Source organism: Aulostomus chinensis, chromosome 12 (assembly GCF_037954235.1).
Source record: "Aulostomus chinensis isolate RoL2024-O1b breed Wild chromosome 12, RoL_Achi_v1.0, whole genome shotgun sequence".
In the NCBI taxonomy this organism is placed as follows: Eukaryota; Metazoa; Chordata; class Actinopteri; order Syngnathiformes; family Aulostomidae; genus Aulostomus; species Aulostomus chinensis.
In genome coordinates this window covers 27,711,615-27,734,559 of record NC_141331.1, presented here as the reverse complement: position 1 = coordinate 27,734,559, position 22,945 = coordinate 27,711,615, and the positions used below count along the sequence as shown (strand labels likewise).

At 46.9% G+C, this 22,945-nt stretch overlaps 1 long non-coding RNA gene across 1 annotated transcript; it reads right to left on the bottom strand.

Moving 5' to 3' along the window:
• Positions 1 to 619: 619 nt before the first annotated feature.
• Positions 620 to 9,873, bottom strand: LOC147252664 (uncharacterized). Its single transcript, XR_015118635.1, has 3 exons — positions 9,770 to 9,873; positions 1,843 to 1,970; positions 620 to 1,169 (listed from the first exon to the last, which is right to left on the bottom strand). It is a non-coding gene; the product is annotated as an uncharacterized LOC147252664 (long non-coding RNA).
• Between the last annotated feature and the right edge of the window lie 13,072 nt (positions 9,874 to 22,945).

The following is a 22,945-nucleotide window of genomic DNA, read 5'->3' as shown; positions in this document are numbered from 1 at the left end:
TCACTTTCCACAAGGGACAGTGGCAGACAACACCCAATTATCAGATCTTTGGCAACGGCCTCACTGATGGCTTGCTGCCCGAGGGAATGTAGACTGGGGACCTGCACTTAGTTAACTGTGCCTCTGCCTGTTGTCCTGCCTTTTCGTCTAGGAACCTGAAATTCAGGAGTATAAATAAAAAGATAAGGTGAAAAAAATCATCTGGAGCGAATTCTCAGAAATAATGGTTGAAGTTGCAGAGAGAAAAGGTGTCAACGCCTGTAAAGTTACCTAATTGATGTGCAAATATTAAAAAAATAGGATTTCTCCACTTAAAAGTACACTTCAAATATTTTCCCCATGCTTTTTTTTTAAGTTGCAGTTTGAATTTAATGAATTTTAAATTTTTTTTAGTTTACTAACTTTGCCTTAAGATTTCTAAGCCGTTGTGGCATGAGGAAGGTGGAAAGAATTAATGCTGACAGCGCCACCTGGGGAGTTTCGCCCCAGGAAATAGTTAAATAATCTCACAAAACCTAGATGGATATTAAAGGCAGTCGCAAGTTCAAATACCATGGGCGAGAGACATTTTATGAAGATATATGCATATGAAAAAACAAGTTTATTTCACTGTTAAATCAATAAAATACATTCATTTACATTGGCTGAGTAATAACTGAACTGGGGCCAAAATGAAGGGGGTGAACAGGGCTGGGGGCCACCACGGCGGCCCAAACTCAAATCATGGGAGGACTAAACTAACAAAAAAAACACCCGTGGCACTGCATACCCACACACACACACACACACACACACTTAAGCAATATATTTTAAGTAATAGAGGACAACAAATCAACCCAAATAAACCCAAAAAAACAAACGTAAATAAACATACACAAAATTCACAAAATAAATACAAAATAAATCCTGTTCACTTCAACATAAACAACTAATAAACCCAAACGAAATTCCTGAGGCTTCAACAAGCCCCGACACCAGCTCCACCAGAGTCTGCAGCAAGTCCACATTTCCAGTCCCCCAAAGCAGCAGTGGGTCCATGAGACGACCTCAATAATTAGGGGGGCCTCACCGATCTGGGATGACAGAGCGCCGGAAAATATATTCACATGGGACCGTCCCATCAGTGGGGCAACCCAGTCCCCCAGCACCAGCAGTCCGCCACACTGTTCCTGCGTAAGATAGCATGTGCTGTTATGGCTTACACGGCAAGTATGCTTCCAATGCCAGCGCATCCCAAGGCACACCAGCTCTGCCACGCCAGGCCCGGCCACTGCCGAGCAGACAGGAAGAGGAAGAGGGAGTGCGCCAGGTGGAACCGACTCCCATATAGAGGTGCTCTCCCCACCCATAGGTGCGTGGACAAAAGACAGCGCCCCACTGTGAGGAGGAGTGAACCGTACACCGGTCACACCGTGTCAGATACTTTGATGGAAACTCTTAGAAGAGGAATCAATACATGAATGTCTCAGCATCCATGTCCTCCCTTTCTCCCCGTCTCTGCCCTGCAACACTCGACAAAGTGTTGTTTCCACTCATTCAGCTCAGATCCTTGGGCAAACTGCTCACCTATGTAATCATTTACGAACCAGTTGCCCTTTTTGCTCGCTAGCTAGCTACATTGCATGGAGTCGGACCTTTGAGATTCTAAACTCAAGATCCAAGTCAGAATTCTGACCCTCATGGAAGACCACCTGTCAGTGAGGCCTAGTTTTGATTTGACCGTCATCTCAGACTCAGAGGACGGGGTCCCATTTATGACACAAACATATACGCAGGCATATACTCCGTCTTCTTGTTTTCAAGGGTGGACCAGACAAAAGTGTTCGGACATTCTCGTCCCACCTGCCGGGGATCTCCCATGATGCACTGGGCTCCTCTCTCCTCCTCCTGTCCTCTTCTCTTCTCCCCTCATCCCAGATCCTGGTGCTGCTGGAGGAGGCTCCAGACCTGAAGAGGCTCCAGCTGCCACCCTTAGTATCAGTATCAGTGTTAGTACAAGTACAAGTTATATCAGTTCTCTCAATACCCCATTAGCATTAGCATTAGCATCAGCATTCCGCTTGCTAGCACATAATTGCTCATATTATGCTGGAATTGACTGCTTGTTTTGAACCTGGAGATGCGATTATTGGAGCGAGCTGTTGTTATTGTCTGCTGTCCCTCCCCTTCCAACCTGCTCACGTCCCCGTCTGTCCATCAGCCTCTCCTCCTTTCTCTCTCTCTTTATCTCTGTCCCTCTCTATCCTTCTGTCTCTCTGTCTTCCTCCATTCTCTGTCTTTGTCTCTGTCCATCAGCCTCTCCTCCTTTCTCTCTCTCTTCATCTCTGTCCCTCTCTCTCCTTCTGTCTCTCTGTCTTCCTCCATTCTCTGTCTTTGTCTCTGTCCATCAGCCTCTCCTCCTTTCTCTCTCTCTTTATCTCTGTCCCTCTCTTTCCTTCTGTCTCTCTGTCCTCCTCCATTCTCTGTCTTTGTCTCTGTCCATCAGTCACTCCTCCTTTCTCTCTCTCTTTATCTCTGTCCCTCTCTCTCTCTCTCCTTCTGTCTCTCTGTCCTCCTCCATTCTCTGTCTTTGTCTCTGTCCATCAGTCTCTCTTCCTCTCTCTCTCTCTTTATCTCTGTCCCTCTCTCTCTCTCCTTCTGTCTCTCTGTCCTCCTCCATTCTCTGTCTTTGTCTCTGTCCTACTCTCCTGCTCTATCTCCGTCCCCACTGATCCTGGATCTGCTCCACCTTCCTGCTGGTAAAGGAAGGTTCTGGTGGCTGCTGTTGCAGGATGTGCTGCTGATGGAGAATTGTTGGGTGGAGGTTCATTGAAGGAGGGAGGTGCTGGACCTGCTCTACTTGGACAGAGTCAGGACAGAACTTTGGTTGGGGTTTGGTGACACACAAATAAACCTGACCTGACACAAATCAGTTAATTAATCAGTCAAAAGATAATTCAAAACTATTTCAGTCTTTGTTTTGGTCCCAGACTCTTAAATATTGGGACTTTCTGCTTTGTCATTTATCACAGAAAATGAGGAATCTCAACATTTTCCAATCGACCCAAGAATTCATCTTTAATTGGGGGGATAATCATCGTTGATGAAGGAAATATTAAGTTGCAGCTCAACAAGCCGGGAGCATCTGAGGTGTGTGAAGAGCACAGGTGAGTGTTCACCTGCAGGCAAAGGCAGATAGAGAAGCAAACAGCATAAAAGTACTGTTATTTTAACTTCTGTGAGTAAAGATGTTTTTACTTATTCATAGTAGTCACCTAAATAATTATTGAGTAAGAAAGTATTTAGAGAGAGGAGCACTCAGTGACTGAGTTATGTCTGATTTATGGGTTAATAATCAGAGCAAGGCAAGCATAATCAAAGGAACATGAACTAAGTATAAAATATCAATGTGCAAATTAAGATGACTAAATACATCCCTTTTTTCTTGTGTGTGTGTGTGTGTGTGTGTGTGTGTGCTCTAATGTGTGTTGCTGCCGTGTGTCATGTGCAACAGACAAAACATAGCCATCATTATCTCCGATTGATCTTTTCTATTTTAAGTGATTATTTTGTGTGTATGACCCCCCCCCCCCCCCCCCCCCACCAGTGGCAGTTGTTGGTGTGTGCCGCCACGTGGCCTCAGCAGCAGCGCTGCGCCCTGAAACAACAAGGTCGAGGCTGATTTGTACGTGGAGCCTCGCTCCTCTCCTGCGACTCCTCTGCTAGGGGCTCCTGTCCTGCGGCTCCTCTCTCTGCTTCCCTCCTAACGTGTCCTCCCAGCCATCACCATCCAGTAACTGCAGGGAAGTGAGTAGTTGGAATAAAGAAGACGCATCCAGAGTTTTATGACCCACAATCCTGTCATGATGCAGCCATGGTGTTTTCCTATTGGTTGCTGGTGGGGGACACCTGTAGCATGTCAGATGCTGCCAGTGTGTTTTAAGGTGAACAGACTCTGCATCAAATCCAGTGCCGTGCTTTTGTCAAACATCAGACGTTTGGTGCAATAAAACTACTCTACAAGAGCATTTGATCCAAAAATGTACTCCACTGTAACTTGTTACCACCATCTCTTCCAGCATGCATCAATGTAGAGCGTGTGTGTGTGTGTGTGCGCGCGTGTGTGTGTGGGCTGCTGGGTGGCCCTGTTCCTCCCGGTGTTCTGTGCCTACTATAGTTGATATGCTGTAACGGCAGTGGGAGCAGATTTTCCTGTTCTCCCAGCAGCCTGTGTGACTGAGGCAGTGAGACGGGGTCGATCCAGGACAAGGGCATCTGCCAAGGGTGTGAATAATGTAGAGCTGGTCTGCAGTGGCAAGTGTGTGTGTGCATGGACGTATCAATCTGCTGCAGATATGCGGGTCTGAATGTGGCACTAATTCATCCTGTATCTGAAGCATGCAAACATCCACATCAGTGTGAGCCTTCAAAGGTGTTTTTTACATCAGGGTATGTCTGCAAGTTGCATGTGTGGGCGCATTATTCCACGGCTCCAGGAGTGTCACATCTCACCTAACAGGATTAACCCCAGTCCTCAAAAATCCCTGAATGATATCCACAGTATATCATCATACCACAAATCTGCACAGCTCTGGATCCACTCTGCCTTTAAAAGTCTGGCCTGGAATCCAAAGGTGGGTCGTGGCACTATTACAGTGAGTCCACATATTTGTTCCGAGGAAATTGATATTGAAGGTTATTGCCGATTGGCCTGTTTTTTTCTGAAGTGCTGCAGGTTGAGCTGAATAATGGAGGGGAGCGTTATGTTCCAGTCTGTCTGCCATGAGGAGGGAAGCAACCCTGAAGATGAAAACCCCTCAAGGTTGTTTTGTTTTCAACATACTTCCAGAGCATCCTCGAACACATGCCAGTACACACAATACTTGCTAAAAGGACTCATTTTTGTACAGAGCCTTTCTACCTCAGCAGCACTCAAAGAGCTTTACAGTGTCGTCTCATCATCCATCAACAAACACACACACACACACACACACACAGTGGGGGCTGCCATGCAAGGTGGCATCTACTCATCAGGAGCAATAAGGGGTTCAGTGTCTTGATCAAGGACACTTTGACATTTGACATTTGTCACCAGTGGAAGTGGCGATTGAACCAGCAAACCTTTGGTTGCTAGACGGCCACTCTACCCCTGAGCCACTCCACCTGACTTCAGTCTAAAGTACAATTTTTCAAATATGTAGCAATAAAAGCCTTTTCAAGTCTCTCCTGCACAAAAGATTGGGACCTTGATTTTGTCTCGTTTGAGTACCTAAAGTCCTGCCAGGCCTGACTTGAAGAGGGTCCTGGGCTGGTCGCTGGTCCTCCACGGCAATTCATGGAGGACCATTAAATCATAGGCTGTGACCACAAAGCAACCCCTTAATCACTCCTGCCTACTCACCCTGTGGGTGGATCTGAATATGAATCTGGAATAGTGTGGATAACGACATCGACTCCGATTATTTTACAATCTGAATAATAAATGACCCGCGATCATTATGTGCCGCATAGTGAAGAGCGAGCACGGCTCACCTGATCTCCTGGTCCCACTCACTCATGATCCTGCACATCAAGTTTCTGATTTTTCTGGTACACAAACACTTTTTTTTTCTTCAAATTTTACAGTCTGAATAAAACTGGATGTCGTCGAGAGCATGTCAGACAACATCCCAACCATCACACAAGCTGCTCAGCAGCAGGGGTCCATGCTCTGCCCTTTTCTGTCTGCAGACTTTCTTTCAAAGCCTCCATCTATCACTGGGACACAGTTTTATTGTGGGACCAGCTCACCTGAGACCTCACCAGTTGCCCCCGACAACACAACAACAATGCCGTGATAAGGCGAAGAATCTTGGCAAGTTCACATTAAAGAAATGACTGTCAGCACCATCATTTCCTAGACTTATGAATGACAGAGTTCAATGGAAAGAGACCAGGGAAATTACGATGAGAGGATGAGATGAAAATAGGCACTTGACCTCGTGTGTGTCCTTCTCTCACTCTAAAACATACAAAAGAAAGACCTTTGTACATTTCCCTGCATGAATCTCATCTAAATCTTGTGCACGATAAACGGAATGAGAGAGTATCACTGCTACTTCACCGTCTGTGTTTTTAACCGTTCTCTATCGGCTCGCTCTTTTTAAACAGCTGACCTTGATGAACATCATTCTATAAAAAGACTTTCAGAATATGGCAGGAGCACGAATGTGGAGTATGGCAAAATCGGGCTGGTTGTTCACTTTTAATGCAGAAATCCAAAAATTCAAAAGGAAAAATTCAGACACACAAGCATCAGTTCTGCATGGATTCTCCTGGAGGATGCCTGGAGCCTGGAGCCATGGGTTGGTGGTCCCCTGCTTCGGCCTTCCCTGCGGTACCTCCACAGCAGAGGGTTGATGCTAAGCTACAGCCACAAACTTTCGCTCTGTCAGCCACTGTATTCTAACAACCTTGACCATGAACAGCATCAAGCCTCTTCTGGTATTCCAGCAAGATCTATCTAACTATCATGGGGTGCATTCCCTGGAAGGACAATGGTCTTATTTAGCATATTTCTATCATGCGTGCAGGGAGTAGCCTGGGATGCGGTGCCATGTGCAGTCACATGAGACACATTTATAGCCAAAGTGAGAGGAGGCTGCGTGATGGATAAAGATGCCCGGCGCTCTAGGCTGTGGATATCAAATGTGTCCCAGGTATCTCTGCGCCGCTTTCATTAAAGTGATGGAGAAAAGGGGTAATATGCAAAGCTAGGCTCCTCCTCAGGAATGACATCCCCAATCTATCACTTCCTCCTTTAACCAGGTCTAAGAGTCAACGGCGGAGAAGGAGATGAGGAGAAAAAGAGGAGGCAGAAGTGATGGCGGAGGCATTTTCCATCTCATTCCTTCTCTGCCAACTGATTAGAGGCCAATTGGGAGGTATCAATCTCTGACAAGTCATTCCTGTCCGATGCTCACAGAGTTGATAGATTTTTTTAGGAGGTTCATTTTCGAATGAAAATTACTGTGAGATTGAAATGAGGGGTGAGGAAAAGGAGTGTGAGCGGGGCTGAGGGGGGGAGAGTGTGAGGGGCTGGGGAGAGGAAGAGTGTAGGAACATGGGTTAGGGAGGTCCACCTGGCTGCCCCCGCCCCTCAGCTGTCTCACCCCTCAACAGTCTCAATCCTCCTGCTCACCCTGATGACTGCAGGAGTCCTGAGATTCTGCTCCTCCACTCAGTCACTCACCAAACTCTGCCAAAGTAAGAGGGAATAAGAAGACAGAACAGCCACCAGGAGGATGCTGGTTCAGTTCCGAGAGCTCAGAGCCGTAGGAGCCTCTGGTGCTGGACCAGTTCTGTTCAGGCACCAAACCCGTGACACGGATGACCGAGAGTGACATCACATCAATAATCACACAAGTGAAACCAGACGACACAGCGATAAAATAATAATTAAAACAAACATAATAGGGTCTTCGCCTGGAGTACCTTCAGGCTCAGGCCCTAAAAAAAAGGAGGCAACAGCACACACCCATCTCATGAGTCCCGGACACTGGGGAGGACAGACGAGAGACCGCCCCCCCGTATACATGAGTGGTCCCTCAGCATTAGGAATCACTGAAAACTGAGGCCAAACAAGAGAATCACATCAACCAAAGAATGCCAAGATGTCAAGATCAATTTGTGATGTCAGCACTATCCACAGACCTGGAACCGCTGAGCTTAGACAATTGGCAGGTAAAGAAATACAAAACTCCTCCTATAGAATCACTTAAAAACATGACAAACAGCAACTTCTCTGGGGACGAACGGTCCGTGTGTCTGACTGAGATATCAAGCTCAGGATTTAGGTGGCAGCAGGGTGGAGCAGTGGTCCTCACTGTGGCCCCCAGCAAGAAGGTTGTGGGTGGAGCCCCGGCTGCAGCACGGGGTCTTTCTGGGTGAGTCTCCATGTTCTCCCTGTTCCTGCTGGGTTCTCTCTGGTACTCCAGCTTCCTCCACAGTCCAAAGACATCAAGAGGGACCAGGTTAATCCAGACTCTAAATTGACCGTAGGCGTGGCTGGGAGAGCCAATGGTTGTCTGTCTCTATGTGTTGGCCCTGCCATGGACTGGTGACCTGTCCAGGGGGAAGGCTGCTGGGATAGGCTCCACCCCCACCACCCTCAACAGGAGGAGAGGGAGAACATGGAGGGATGGATGGAGGGATGGATGGATGGAGGGAGGGATGGATGGACGGATGGACGGATAGATGGATGGATGGAAATTAGGATTTAATTTCAGTGGTATTTGTAGCAACCAAACTTCTAGTACCTTAATCTAGTAAGCACGCCTGTTTAACCCTGTTTACCTCAATTGGAGCACCATAAATTTGCATATCAGTAGAGAGAGAGAGAACGAGAGAAAGAGAGAGTGAGAGAGAGAGAGCTGAGTATGTTTGGCATTATTCTTGCACTCCTCTTCATTAATACAGACAGTGAACAAACAATGAAGACAATTACTGTGTTTGCACACGGTTTGTTCACTGTAAATGTTATTTGCTAATAGGCTGACACATGCTATCATTTGCATTCATTAGCAGACAGAGACAAAGCACCTATAGCAGAGGTCACCATTGGCCTTTGCTCCTGCTGGAGCAAAGGCTGAGAGCATGTCGTCCTGATGGAGTGGACTGGTAATCACATGACAACAGCTGACTTAATGAGGATGGCATGACAACCTGTATCTGTATTCATCATTCATAGAAAACCATCGCTACCTGACATTGAGACGGACCGTCCTGTGATGGAAGAACCAGTGCTCTGAGTGAAGCAACAAAAACAGGTCATGGAAGCTGAGAGATTTCCCTTCACTGCAGGAGAGAGGGAAAGGTTCAGATTCATCAGGAGGGGGGGAGTTCAAGGAAGACAAAAAATAGAGCAGTGAAAACATGAGGGCTGTGCTCACCACGTGTGCTCACTTTAAAGAGCTCGCTACACGCAGCCGCTGTTGTCTCATTAACTCATTCACTAAAGAGCTGATCAAAACCTGTTCATAAGTCCCTCGAAACCCAGCCAGACCAAATTATTTGAAAACTAAAGATGGAAAAGTTATTTCAAGACTTCAAGATGTGATTGTCCCGGCTCAGCACGAGCGACGTGATGGGTAGAACCTGAGCTGAGGAGGTCCGATGGCTTCCAACGGAGGAAAGGATGAGAGAGGGATGAGAGAGGGATGATGAGGGAGGGATGATGAGGGAGGGATCATTACAACAGGCAAATCCTTTTGGAAGTAAATGCAAAGTTTTTGCCTCTGATATCCAAGCACACACCTCCCCAGTGACCGGCCACTATCCCCACTTGGCCCCCCAACAGGTGTGGGAGGTTAAAACTGACAGGAGTGCGTCTCGCTCCTTCACCTGGACCCACCGAGTGATGTCCATCAGGTAACGACTAAATGAAACCGACAGTTCAATACAGTTGGTTCTGAGAGGCAGAGAAGGTTGGACACACCAAGTATCAAGAAACGTCTTGAATGACTTAGTTGTTGTTGATGAATACTCACGCTAGCAACATTCCCTGTTGCGGCACAGTAACCCACAAGTCAAAAGCTGTAGCCGCGTTTTCATGAAGGAATTTTGCCATTTTCAGCATTCTGCACTTTCTGGAAACAGCACAATGCACAAAAACTCCCTCAAATTTGCTAATGTCTTTTTACACTCCCTTGAGGTGGTTTATGTGTTTTTATGTCAAAAAAGAGTGAAAGCGTCAAACAGGAGGCGGAGACCCCTGGAGTGAATAAAGTGAGGTCGTGAATCTGTCACTCACGTGTCTGATCAGCTGTTTCAGCCGTCCTCCTGTTTGGTCCCAGACTTTGTCTTCGTCTCCAGAGAAGCAGCAACGTCAAATTCCAGCTGGTACCAAAGAACTACTACAACTGGTACTACTGACAGTACTTCCTCCAGACCTCCCTCCATTTCAGCTGGCAAACATCTGGAGATCAAAACAATGAGCCCACCTGTTGGAGGGCCAGGTTTTCTTCTTCTATGGTACCTGTTACAGTAACGTTGCCTATAGCGCCACCTTCTGATGGAAACACACTCTACCAACCCTGGATCATTCAGTGGAACCACTCGATAGAAACGGCACTTAATGTGACACGTTGCACTCTGGTGGTTAGGTGGTTGCTAACCGTTCCTCTGAAAGTGTTTAGCTTTTTAGAGTTTCTTTTACAATGAAACAGAATTAAACAGGCAATTTATTTTTTTTATAAAATTATGACCAAAAATGATATCATAGGCCACTTTAACCCGTCATAGCAAGGGACCACGCATGTAATTGATCATACTAATTATACTAAGTAGTTTCAGTCACAGGGTGGCCCAGTGGAGCAGTGGTCCTCCCTGTGGCCCCCAGCAAGAAGGTTGTGGGTGGAGCCCCGGCTGCAGCACGGGGTCTTTCTGGGTGAGTCTCCATGTTCTCCCTGTTCCTGCTGGGTTCTCTCTGGTACTCCAGCTTCCTCCACAGTCCAAAGACATCAAGAGGGACCAGGTTAATCCAGACTCTAAATTGACCGTAGGCGTGGCTGGGAGAGCCAATGGTTGTCTGTCTCTATGTGTTGGCCCTGCCATGGACTGGTGACCTGTCCAGGGGGAAGGCTGCTGGGATAGGCTCCACCCCCACCACCCTCAACAGGAGAAGAGGGGGAACATGGAGGGATGGATGGGTGGATGGATGAAGGGATGATGGATGGATGGATGGATGGATGGAGGGATGATGGATGGATGAATGGATGATGGATGGAGTGTCAGTCACTTCAGCCAGCACATAAAGTGCCAGGGACTGTGGCCCACTTGTGTTCACCCAGCATCACATTGCTGGTCAGACCTTATCACAGGAGGAGGAGGTGCACCGTTGCCTCCATAACCAGACATATAGATTGTATTTCATCTGCCCTGAGAACACTTCTGGCCTATAGATTACTGATAAAACACAAAGACAGACCTGCAATACAAAAGCAGCACTGATCAATACTTCTGTATCAACATGGAGTCCACGACTGAGTTGTGAAAGGGGTCGCCCTTGTTGAGGAAGCCTCAGCAGAGACAATTAACTGGCCTGTTCCCCTCATCTCCATGTAGTTGGATGTGTTATCAGCTTGACTGCAGCTGTAGAGGTGTTGCCTTCACTCTCTCTGCTGTCTGTGTCATTTTCAGCCACAGCAGGCAGCTGTTTTCCAATGAAACAGCTCTAGAAATCCATAGTGGAGCATTTAGGGGCTGATATTCCCTATGTGTGTTCGTGAAAACCAAAAGAGACTCTAAATTAGATGAATATTGGCCTTCCGCTTTATTTACAGGCCATCAAACCCACAATTCTTGATGAATGGTGATGTTACCCTGGGTTTGAACCTGCAGGAGAGAAGAACAGTACAAATACCTCACCAGTGCTGACTACAACACAACCAACTACATCTATAGAGTACAACCTACATCCGCCAGGTATTTAATATGAAACTATAAGGTGTCTCTGTTATTGTTCATTCCAGATCCAGCTTGTTGAGACCACTTGCACTGTGTTGTGTTCGTGCAAATGATATGGAGACCCATTATTCCTAATTAAGTAGATTTATTGTTGACCAAGCCTCTCTCTCTCTCTCACACACACACACACCAGAAACAAGGACCGTTCTCAATGATTTAGAAACAGGCGCCTACAGAGACGTTGCAACACAAGATGTGTGGCAGTAACGATAGCGGTTTAGTACCTGAGGTTGATATGTTACCTGGCGAGGCACCTGGACCACACGAGGATCTATCTCACGGGGTTCTATTTGTGAGTTTGTGTCCTCATGAACGGTGGTTAGTGCATCCGTTAAGGAGATGGGGGCGTGGTTCAGGGGTGATGACATCAAGAGTTGATTCACAACAACAGTGGCGGTTCCTGAGGAGGTTAGCTTGAGTGCTAATATAGTATCAGTTACAATTACAGGTCTGTCTCAAATTTATATACAAGGACCCCACTCATGGTACTGGAAACAGGAAACAGCACTAAAACACGTGCCTGCTGTAAGCAGACGGTAGAACCCCCATGGTCTTGAGTTGGGGGGGGGGGGGAGGACCAGGAGAAATTCACAGAGACAGCAAGACAGCACTCGGTTCTGATCGGCGGGGCGTGAAAATAAGGTCCTGCTTTCCACATTTTCTGAATCTCTGATGCAATCATGACTCATCAGTCACTGCTCAATATTATTTGAGAGCTTATTTCCTATATATTCTAACAGTGGTGACAGAGTTTGGTTCTGATGATTGGAATTATTGTGCCTATCACAGAAGAGCCCTGTGTACCTGGGAGGGTCTGATTTCCGTGACAGTGGGTCTGAGGGTGTAAAGTCATTAACTCATGAGACCAGAACGGCCTGGTGCAGGAGGGCAGGTGTCTGGTTGCATCTGTGTGACTGTGCTGAGAGGTTTGTAGACGACAGCGCTCCAAGGACAAGTACTCAAACAATTTGATTTGTTTTTGAGCAAAATATCAACCCTCCAAAAGCCGCCACTCAACAGCAGGGGGCGCTGAGGCCTCCTCAGCATCCCAAATTTCAGCGCCCCTGTAGGCGGGCTTCAGTATAACCCAATCGAACATGCATACCATTAAAATCAGCGTCTATGAATGTTCCTCGCCTCCAGCCAGCGTGTCCTCTGGTGCAGCAGGGCGCTCCTCTAACCCAGCCCTTTTTTCTTGCCTACTTAGTGATATTAAGTGGCAAGCAGCCACCAAAGAAGGACGCTCAAATGTACCAAATGTTATCCACTCTTTAAACAGCATTTCTATGTTACCCCAGACGTTTTGACATGTATTCCATCATGTGTTGTGTCGAACACGGGTACATCTGTGCACTGATGTCGTACTGGCTCCCCGCCAGTGTCAAATGCCTCTGATTGGGCAGCACAGCTGGCTCCAACAGAACCGTTACAGCGAGGTCACTGGCGTTTGCCATAGCAGGATATTACCCCAAAACATTGGGCTAAAATGAGGAAATATGCAGAAATAGGTAGAGGGGGACACATAAAATACTCTTTAGAGGTGCAGGAAAGGACATTAACTGAGATGTCTGTGCTCGTTGCTCACTGGAACGCTCTTGCAGTATTTAACTGTACAGCCATTTCTCTGGCCTCGTTATGGTCACGCATGAGTAAATTATAAATGTATAGTTTCCCCCAACTACATTTTAATGTATCTTACAGCAAGGCCAACAAAATTGAAATAACACCTTATTTACCAGCAGTGCACAACATTAATTTCCCCACATTGTTTGGACTCACGTCTCTTGAAAGGAACCATTAAGACTTTTAACACGCAGCTTCACCACTCAGCCTGACTGCTATCACTGAACACAGGCGTCACTGCAGGTATCAACACAATCCTGAACCACACTTTCATTTACATTTTCACTTCATAGGATGCTCTCATTCCTGCACTTCAGTGTAATCTACAGAGCACAGGAAGAAGAATCCAGGGGCAGAGAAGACTCAGGGGACGTATCCAACGTCTATTACTGATTCTCAGAAGAGCAGGCGGCTACAGGATGACTCTTCAGGAACTGAGAGAAAGACAAAGACACAGGACCCCACGCGAAGGGGGCAGGAATGGGATCTGTGCCTGAACCAGTGGACCAGCGATCCTGTCCTCCTCTTGGTCACATGTTCACCAACATCAGCATCAGATGATACAGTAAATTTTAACACTCCAGACATTTCACTGATGTTCACGTCATAAACTCAGGCGGTCTAATCAAAGAGAAAACGTTCTCCCAACTATTAAATCTCGACGAACAAAAAGCAAGTAGGCTGTAATGTGTTTTTATACTTCTACAGTAGTTACTGTCTCTCCAAGTATGCCTGCAGTGAGTAAGACGTTACTGCTGAATAATACTGGAAGGGTCCTGGTTCCAGAAGGCCACACAGAGAACATGTCAGACCACAACAAAGCTGCAACCAGCACCAGAACGAGCTTAGCACCACCGCTACACGTAGCTGCCGGGAGCTCGTTGACGCACATCTTGTTAACTTCAAGTTCACAATCACGCCGCAGAGGATGAACAGCCTGACGGAGGAAGAGCAACGTAGCTCCTATAAGAGTACCTGATCATATACTTGGATTTGTGTCGTGTCAGAGCCGGCAAGACAGAGACGCCCCACATTACATTTGTTTTCTTGCGGTTGGAACGCTCCATGGATTGCTCCTGATCACATGAAGGGACAGGTGTGAATGCACCTGAGACACACTGAAGACAGAGTGTGATTGCTAAACCACCTCCAGAGGGGCTCAGGGATGCATTCTGGGACAGATTTCATTGTGCAGTGTACTTCTTGTCTTGTGTTGACCGCTGCCCTCTTTCAAGGTCTGCAGTGCATTTGCTCACTGTGAGTTTGGCAGTGCGGGAGGTGGTAACAACGCTTTCAATGAAACGAGAAACAGCCACAAAGCTGCAAACTACATCATCCCAGCAGTAGAAACATAGTCATGGTTGTTGATCTGTTCTGTGTGTGTGTGTGTGTGTGTGTGTGTGTGTGTGTGTGTGTGTGTGTGTGATTTATCACAGATGGTGAGACCAAACAGCCGTTATGATTCCACTATTTAACAGAAGACTTTAGGGGCCAGGTGTAAGACATGTTAGAACTCTTTCAGCTAATTCAGCAATTAGAATGTTGGTTGTGTATAGACTCTGATTTCAGTCACAGAGATTACATCTAATCTAGGTGAGGTTTGGGGGCACTCTTAGCTGCTGCAGGCCAGTTCTGGCGTAAACAAAGCTAATCAAGAGCAGGGTGGGGCTGACGAGGCTGATGCAGAGCAGGTGTGAGAGAGAACGTGAACACAGGAAGGAAATACCGAAGAACAGAAACCAAAAACCCAATAAATACAAAACAACTCTGAGGTACAGAGCGAAAACCCGAACCGACTGCACGCCAGCAGGAAGGAGCTCAACGTGATATATCGCAGCACAGACTGAGGATGACGTTGCATGGCGCGTAGGCCAGCTTCAAATGGCTCCCCCATAACAGAAAACACAGGTCGGCTTTATGCTTGAACCTTATCACAGGGCTGGAGAACATCAAAACAGAAAGCTGGATGGCAAAACTCCCCTTAGCGTCTGTTTACAGAAAACCTGCAGCGCTCTTATCAAATGGTGAGGCTGAAGAAAGGATGTGTCTAATGTGATTAGAAAGCAGCTTGGAAGCTCACAGCTGCACATATTTGCAGGAAACAAGCACGGGATAGAAACCCAGGGACAACCTGCATGTCACATGTCCTCACTTCCTGTTTTAATTTGTATCGACTTACATTACATGCATTTCGGTTCCTTTCACTTCCTGCCATTGTGTAGTTTCCCACCAGTGTTGCTAATCAGCTGTTCTCAATCAGCCAGTCTTCCTGTGAATGAGGACATTGTCTTAATCTGGAGGTGCACTTCACCACTTTCATACAGAGCTCACATCGGCTGCTCTGGTCGGGACCCGTCAGTCCAGACATCTCCCAGTACATCCCTGTGTGTGGCGCAGCATATCAGACAGGTTGGTTTGGGTTGATTGTCTACGAGAAGATCCTGGTCGCGATCAGGTCATGTGAACTTGAGACCAGTGAGCTGTCACATGTTCAGGAGGAGGCAGGACCCAAACACAGAGAAGCTGCTGGGTGATGAGGACCTCTGATGATATTTGATAAAGTGAGCAAACACCGAGGACCACAAACCCAGAGCCCAAATCACTTCCATGAGGATTCGCTGGACTTGATAACTGAAGTTTAAAGAGGTTAGAAGATCCCCAGTTCTTCAGTCGCCACAGAAAATCTGCCGAATCCAGCTGATGGTGGGTGTTCCCAGCCTTCACTCCTCTGTTAGCATCGTGAAGGTCATGTAGCCAGATCTGAAAATCTGCAGCAGTCCTGCTTCCCAGCCTTTAATATCTGCTGTTCCTCACTTGTGTTTGACCCCAGCTTCTTACTGGACGTTCGCCTGATCTTCTGCTGTTGTTGGACTTCTGTTACTGCTGCTGTTTCTTGTTTTTCTTTATTTTTTCTGTTGCTGCCAGTCTTGTTTTTCAGTCCTTTGCCAAGTAAAATTTCCCTCAGTCTTTTGTGGTCCTTGCTTGAGTCCTCCTTTTATTGTTGTGTTGACCACTGAGGTAAATCTCTAAGTCTGCTCACATGCACAAACACAGACGCTCATGAACCGAGCAACAGGAGCTGCACTGGCTGATCACAGCCCAGACACTCAGTCACTGCGTCCACTGAGTAAATTAGGATGAAACAGCTGAAGACGCCTTTCAGTGGCCAGTTTGTCACGCAGTCACTGATGCACACGTCTCACGAAATATGGCAACAACATAACTGTGTTCTGTTCAAGGACCGTGAACTGGAAGACAGAGAATTAGCTTCTGAATACATCTGTGTTTCTGAATGAAACCTGAAAGGAGGGAGTGACTTGTCACAGACATGGATCTGCCAATAGTGGTGACTGAGACAGGATGTGGTCACAAGAGGTTAACGCCGGTTAAACTAGCTGCTTCTAGTTAGCTCTCTGCTAATGACTGAGGAGAGGCACTTTAAAAGTGAGTCCCTTCAGACTTTCCAAATGTTTTCAGACCAAATGGGTGAAATTCTGGTGTGAGAAAATCATTCTGAAGGCCGTGAGTCACTCACAGCACTGTTGTACTGCCAGAGCGACACATTGTTACAGAGTTGGTCCTCCACCAACTTGGATTGGAATGAAACACTAAATTGTGTCCTCTAAGACCTTTCAGAAGTTTTTAGACTAATCATCATGGCTGTGAAATGAGTGTGAAGCTCTCAACAATTTATCCTCCGTTGAATGTCCGTCTACAGAGACGAATATCCTGGGTTGTCACGTGGTAGGTGTGGGAGGAGCATACAAATCTGAGAAAACATTTTATCAGACGCAAACTTAGAACCCACCATGAATGCTGGGTAAGGCAGCAAACTTCTGAATTTGTTTATTTGTTTTTTGCCAAGAATGAGAAAGGATGGAGAGTCTGATGAGATATTTCGTCTGCGTTCGTACATCAGGACCCCAGTGGCGCCTGCACGGCTGCAGTGATTCCTCCACTCCAGACCGACGCTGAGACTTACTCAGGCGGAACAACACAGCCTCCACACAGATGCCAGCAGATAATGTGAATGTAGATTAAGAATTAAGGAGATTATTAATCCATTATCCAATCCATTTCATTTAATCCATTTCTGCTTTAGTATTTCATTTAGTTAGCGAGCACCAGTCCAGGGTTAGCATTTTTTTTCCCCCCCTGTCCTGTTCAGCAGCAGCATCCATGTTCCTGGTGCCTCGTTGTACTGAAGCAGTTTTACTCTGCAAAGGAGGAACCTGATAAACTCCTCCTATCACCATTTGAGTTTAACTTTATTAGGAATGGTGTTGGTTCATTGATGAAGCTACCGGACTGAGGACAGGAAGAGAGAACAGGGACAGGACAGGGAAGACAAGGGGGGGGGGACAAAAACAACAACAACAATAGCAGAAAACAACCCAACCAAAACAAACAAAGAAAAAGTAACAACAACAGAGAGGGAAAAAAAAGAAAAAACATTGGTTGCAGAATTTCCAGTGCAGGGTTACCATTTGGTTTAATAGAATTTTAAAATAAATGTCTGAGAGTGTGTTTATGGTCAGTTGTGCACCGCATGTGTGTGTGTGTGTATACGCGTGTGTGTATGTGTGTGTGTGTGTGTGTGTGTGTGTGTGTGTATACGCGTGTGTGTATGTGTGTGCTCCGGTTTGTCTTGGATGCTGTGGGTAGCTGGCTGTAGCTGATGTGGGGGGCCAGGACATCACACCCCCAGTCCAGGATAGCAGGCAGGTCAGGACCAGGCCACCAGGGCACCCAGAAACCCCCAGAAAACAGGGAGCCCCAGGCCACCCCTCCCCCCAGGAAACAGCCACAGGCATTGGGCCTCTCCGCCCCGAGATCCGGCCAGAGCCCCCGAAGAGGTCCGCCAGCGGCGAGGCAGACACCTGCCCACACCCCACACCCAGGCGGGGCAACCACAGCCCACCACAATGACCAGGCCCACCGCCCCCGAACAGAGGACAGGCCGAGGTTAGCAAACCCCCCCAAATGTGGGTGCAACCCCCCCGGGGGAGCAGCAGGGTAAGCATTTAAACACATTTACATACCTGATAATGATGCTGGTGAAGATCATTGCAGTATTACTAGCTCAAGTATTTACATGATTTGATGAACACACATCTGTACATTTCCAAACACACGATACACGCATGAAGCTCCACGAACAGTTCTGACAACAGAGCGATGCTGCATACTGCTGCATCTCTGACCTCCTCCACCTCTCCTGCTGGAGGGCATGAGGAGACCAGAGAAGCAGGGAGAACGAGGTAAACAAATGTCCTGCTGTAGAGGAGCCAGCATCTGCTGGGGGGGCATCAGTCCTTCAACCACACACACACACACAAACACACACACACACACACACACACACACACACACACACACACACACACAACAATGAATGTCTCATTTCTCTGACGGTTTTGAGTGTTTTCCTGGTTAGTCAATTTTAGTGAGGCTGCGAGTTCTAAAGGACTGCACGTCTGTGACTTTGACAAGGGTAAATTAAATTAGAGGCCGTCTATCATGTAGGCCTTGGAGGCAGAAAATTACTGCTGTTGTATGATTCATTACAAACTATTTCTGACTACTATTAAATTGGCGCAGACTGATGCACCACCAATAAACAGATGCTGCAGCAGGTGTCCAAGATGAGTAGAAAAGGCTCGTTCAAGAACAGATTCATTAATACTTTAATCTAATCTGGTGACTTTACCTGCTCAGAGAAGGAGGGATGACCAGCTCCACCCAGGAGACCCACCTGCCCCCACCTAGACTCCACCGCAGAACCTGTGGGAATCCAACAAGTCAGAGGCTGTCTAACAGACTGCCGAACACAACTCAGTCTTTACCGACCAACCGAGAAGGTCACCGGGGGGCAACAACCATGCTCCTCCTGAAGAACATCTGATCATCACAAGAGGCTGCAGGATGAGCCGATGAATAGAGAAATGCCATTCCTGACACCCTCCGTCAACCTCTCTGTCCCCGCCGGGTCTGACGTCGCCCCCGTGCCCTGACGCTCTGTTATGATTGGACCTGATGAGCAGACTGACTGATTGCAATTTTGACAGGCAGCATTTTTGGAGCTCGGAGTTATCTACCGTGGGACGTGGTTTATCTGACTCAGCAGGGTGACCCCCGGTTTCCTCTCTGGCGTTCCGATGATGGGACGGGACTTCCTCAGCGGAGCTTATCAGTTAAACCACAACACTGGAACAGACCCAGTGACCACGCAGCAAATGGCTGCCGAAAAAATACTGCTGCAGCCTTCAGAAGCGTTGTAGTAGTTTGAGGGATTTCAAGACAAGCTTGTCTAAAGTTTCAGTTCTATCGATTTTATCACCTTCCCATGGATGTTTAACTTCTATATTTTTCTTCAACTTGTGTGGTCAGTTTTACTCGTGTTGCTCCAAATCAACAGAAGTTCTCTCATACACCTTACAAATGGAAGAGATGCAGAACCACGTTCTTGAAATGTATTTAGTTTACGGAGACCCAACCCATGAGCAGGCACTTCTGTGACAGAAAAGTGCTTCTAACAGGCAGAAATGGTTTCTAAGTGGGCGTGTCCTCGTGAAAGAGAAGGAGAGAGACAAGAGAGAGTCCAGAGTCCGGTGCTGTTGGGCTGGTGTGAAAGCGCCACTGAACACACCAGGGGTAGGGCCTGGTGGGGCGGGTGTGAGGTGAGAAAGCAACCTTCATTTCATTGGCTGCCACATGAGCGGTGATGATGCTGTGAGGCAGCAAGGAGGGCTGAGGGGAGCAGGAGGGGTTGTTTAAACTCACGCCATGTTGCAGTTGGACAGTTTCACGTGCCACACCAGGACCTCGACACAAGGACAGCAGGGGAAAGGAAAGCTGTGGAAGTGGTTGCTGTGTGGACGTGAGCGCTGTAAAGATGAGCCACAAATACTAATCTTAGTACAATGATACTGATACGAATGGAAATTCAGGACTAGCAGTGCTTATAGTACTACTCATAAATGCAGTAATAATAGTGCCTTTCTTTGGTTTCACTGTGACAAACGTCACCCCGTCCTCACCGCTGCCGCTCGCCACTCCACCACACTATGACAATCAGCTCATTACACTTGATGAGCAGTTTTGCATCATTAGCTAGCTAACTAGCCACCAGGCTAATTAATCAGAGCAGCCAGAGCCGTTACGGTGGCTGCTGACTTGTGGGAGCAGAACAGTGTCTCAACAGGAACCCGATCAGATGGGTTTCACAGCAGCAGTTCATCTTTTCTATATCAAATGTTTTGCACAACATAGAAAACCCAACATGGAGAATAGAAAAACTGCAGAAATGTGAAAGCTGAGTGAGAGAACCTGGAAGCCTCAAGCGTGAGCGGAGGTGGAGGGAAGAAACGATTATTTTGACTTCATCGTAGTGAGATTGGACAAAAGTCAAGCATGTGGTTTTGGATTGTAAAACCATTAGAAACACCCAACACACAGAAACGACTCCAGGCTTCTGGATTTGACGGCTGTGGTTGTATTATTCTTTGCTTCATTGGAATAAACAGTGGCGCTCGGGGCCTGGCTGCGTCGACTCTACGGTGGAGATAAGCAGAGTAAATAAAGCTGAACTGGAGTGGAAAAGGTTTCCCCTCATTGCTGCTCAACTGTTTTACTGCTTAAATGCCTCCAGATGAGTTTAGAAACCCACGTCTTTCCAGTGTTCTGGGACACAAAAACAAGCGGTTACTGGTTTGGATATTAAAAATATACAAGTGTCCAAGTGTCAGTCTGCATCCCGTGAGAGTAGTTAGCATGTTCCATAAGAAAGATGATCCACATCAGCAGGATCCTTCATCAGCAGCTGCTGGAGGGGAGGTGTTCATGGGGACTTATCTGGAAAAAAAAAACACTTAACAACGCAACAAGTGGCATGTAACGTACTGGTGAGTAATCGGGTTTAGGTAAGATAAAGCTTTAAAAGTCAGATGAAGCACCATGAGAAAGTGATATGATGAAGGGAAAAATGATTTGCTGTGTGTGTCTGAAGCTCCAGCAGATGAATTGGACCGAGGCATCCCCTCTCCCTGGTTCCCCTCCTAAGTGACTGACGTTTATGGTGATGGAAGGCCCCGATCTCCGAACTGGCGGCTCGTTATTCCATTAACGTACCATCCTAACAACTTGCGGGAAGCAAAACTGATGACAAGGTAAAATAGATTAATTAAGGTACCTCAGCGTCAAAGCAGCCACTTAATCATAGAACGTGCTTGTCACAGAGATTTAGGATCTGATTGACTTGAGCAGATTATGCCTCTCTTCATTTTCTGCCTTTGTGCAAGGGAAAATTAATTGTCAGTGACATTTGGTTGTAATCCCCTCTCCCCATTATCACTCGCTATCTCTGCTTCCTCAATTAATTATTGGCTCTCTTTTATATTCTAATTCCAAGGAGTTTCTTCTGAAGGCACACAAGAAGCAGAATCCTTTCCTCGACTGCAGAGGACAACATCCGCTTTTTGATTGAGTCGAGGCAATCTAATCATCAGCTGTCGCGGCAGCAAAACTCTCCTCTCCTACTTAGACTGCTGTGTCAGTGCTATTACCCTCCGCCTTACTGACACGCTCACAAACACACCGTCTGAGTGACGGGGAAGGGTCCGGTCCACCGTGACTCGTCAATCATCGACCTGCTTGACAGCTTGTTTCACTGAGCGAGAAACAAGAGGAGGGGAGGGAAAAGGTACAAATGAAGAGAATAAGTGATGAGAAAAATAGGAAGGCAGGGAGAGAATAGAGATCGTTTAGAGTCAGGTGAGAAGAGAGCAGAAATGTGGAGTCGAGACAAGTGGGGACGGATGGAAGGAGAGGGGGATACAGAAGAGGAAAGAAGACAGGAAGGAAAATGATTACATGAAGAAATGGTACAAAAGAAGGCAACAAAGAAAGTACAAAGAAAAAGAAAAGGGGAAATTGAAGAGGAAATGAGACAGAGAAGAAGAAGTGAGGGTGTTTAGAGTCAGAGCAGAGGCGGGGGGGGGATGCAGAAACACGGGGAAGAGAGGATAGCAGGGATAGAATGTTCTAGCTGGAGTAATACCAGAGGGAGAACAAGAGGGAGAATGGAGGGAAAATGGAGGGAATAATGGTGGGGTGCAGGCTGCTGCTGACAGGCTGAGAGGAGATCACATGATGAAACGGAGGTCAAATGTGTGTGTTTGTGTGTGTGTTTTGTGTGTGTGTGTTTGTTTGTGTACATCCATGGTTGTGTGTGTGTTTGTTTGTGTACATCCATGGTTTTGTGTGTGTGTGTGTGTGTGTGTGTGTGCTTGCTTACTGTGTTAAATTAAACCACAGAGGCAAAGGGAGACATTTCATTTCCCAGATATGATTGATGGATAATGTGTGTGTCCCAGAGGTTTGAGATAGCCTGACTCTCTCTCTCTCTCTCTCTCTCTCTCTCTTTAACGCACACACAACCACACACACACAACAACAACAAAACCTAGTATTCAGATAATTATTGATCCATGAATAAACAAGAGTGAGAAAGAACAAAGGCGTGAAAGGAGAGGAGGTTTTATCGAGTGACTCATGACTCGTAATTATGTGGTAATTCTAGTCTAGATTCCTTCCCATCGCAGCTGGACTGAGCGAAGGATCTAATGATGTTTGTCAGCCACAGAGTGGAACTGTCACTTCAAGTGTGGAGGAGAACCTACGGTGGCCTGCAGTTCTCAAAATTCCATGAACACAAGGTTCTTCGCCAGCATCATCAATCAGATATTCATACAAAAGGGAAATGTGTTAATTTAATTAACAGCCTTTAATTAATTTTTCTCTCTCGTACGTCATCGCACTGACGTCATCATTGCACATT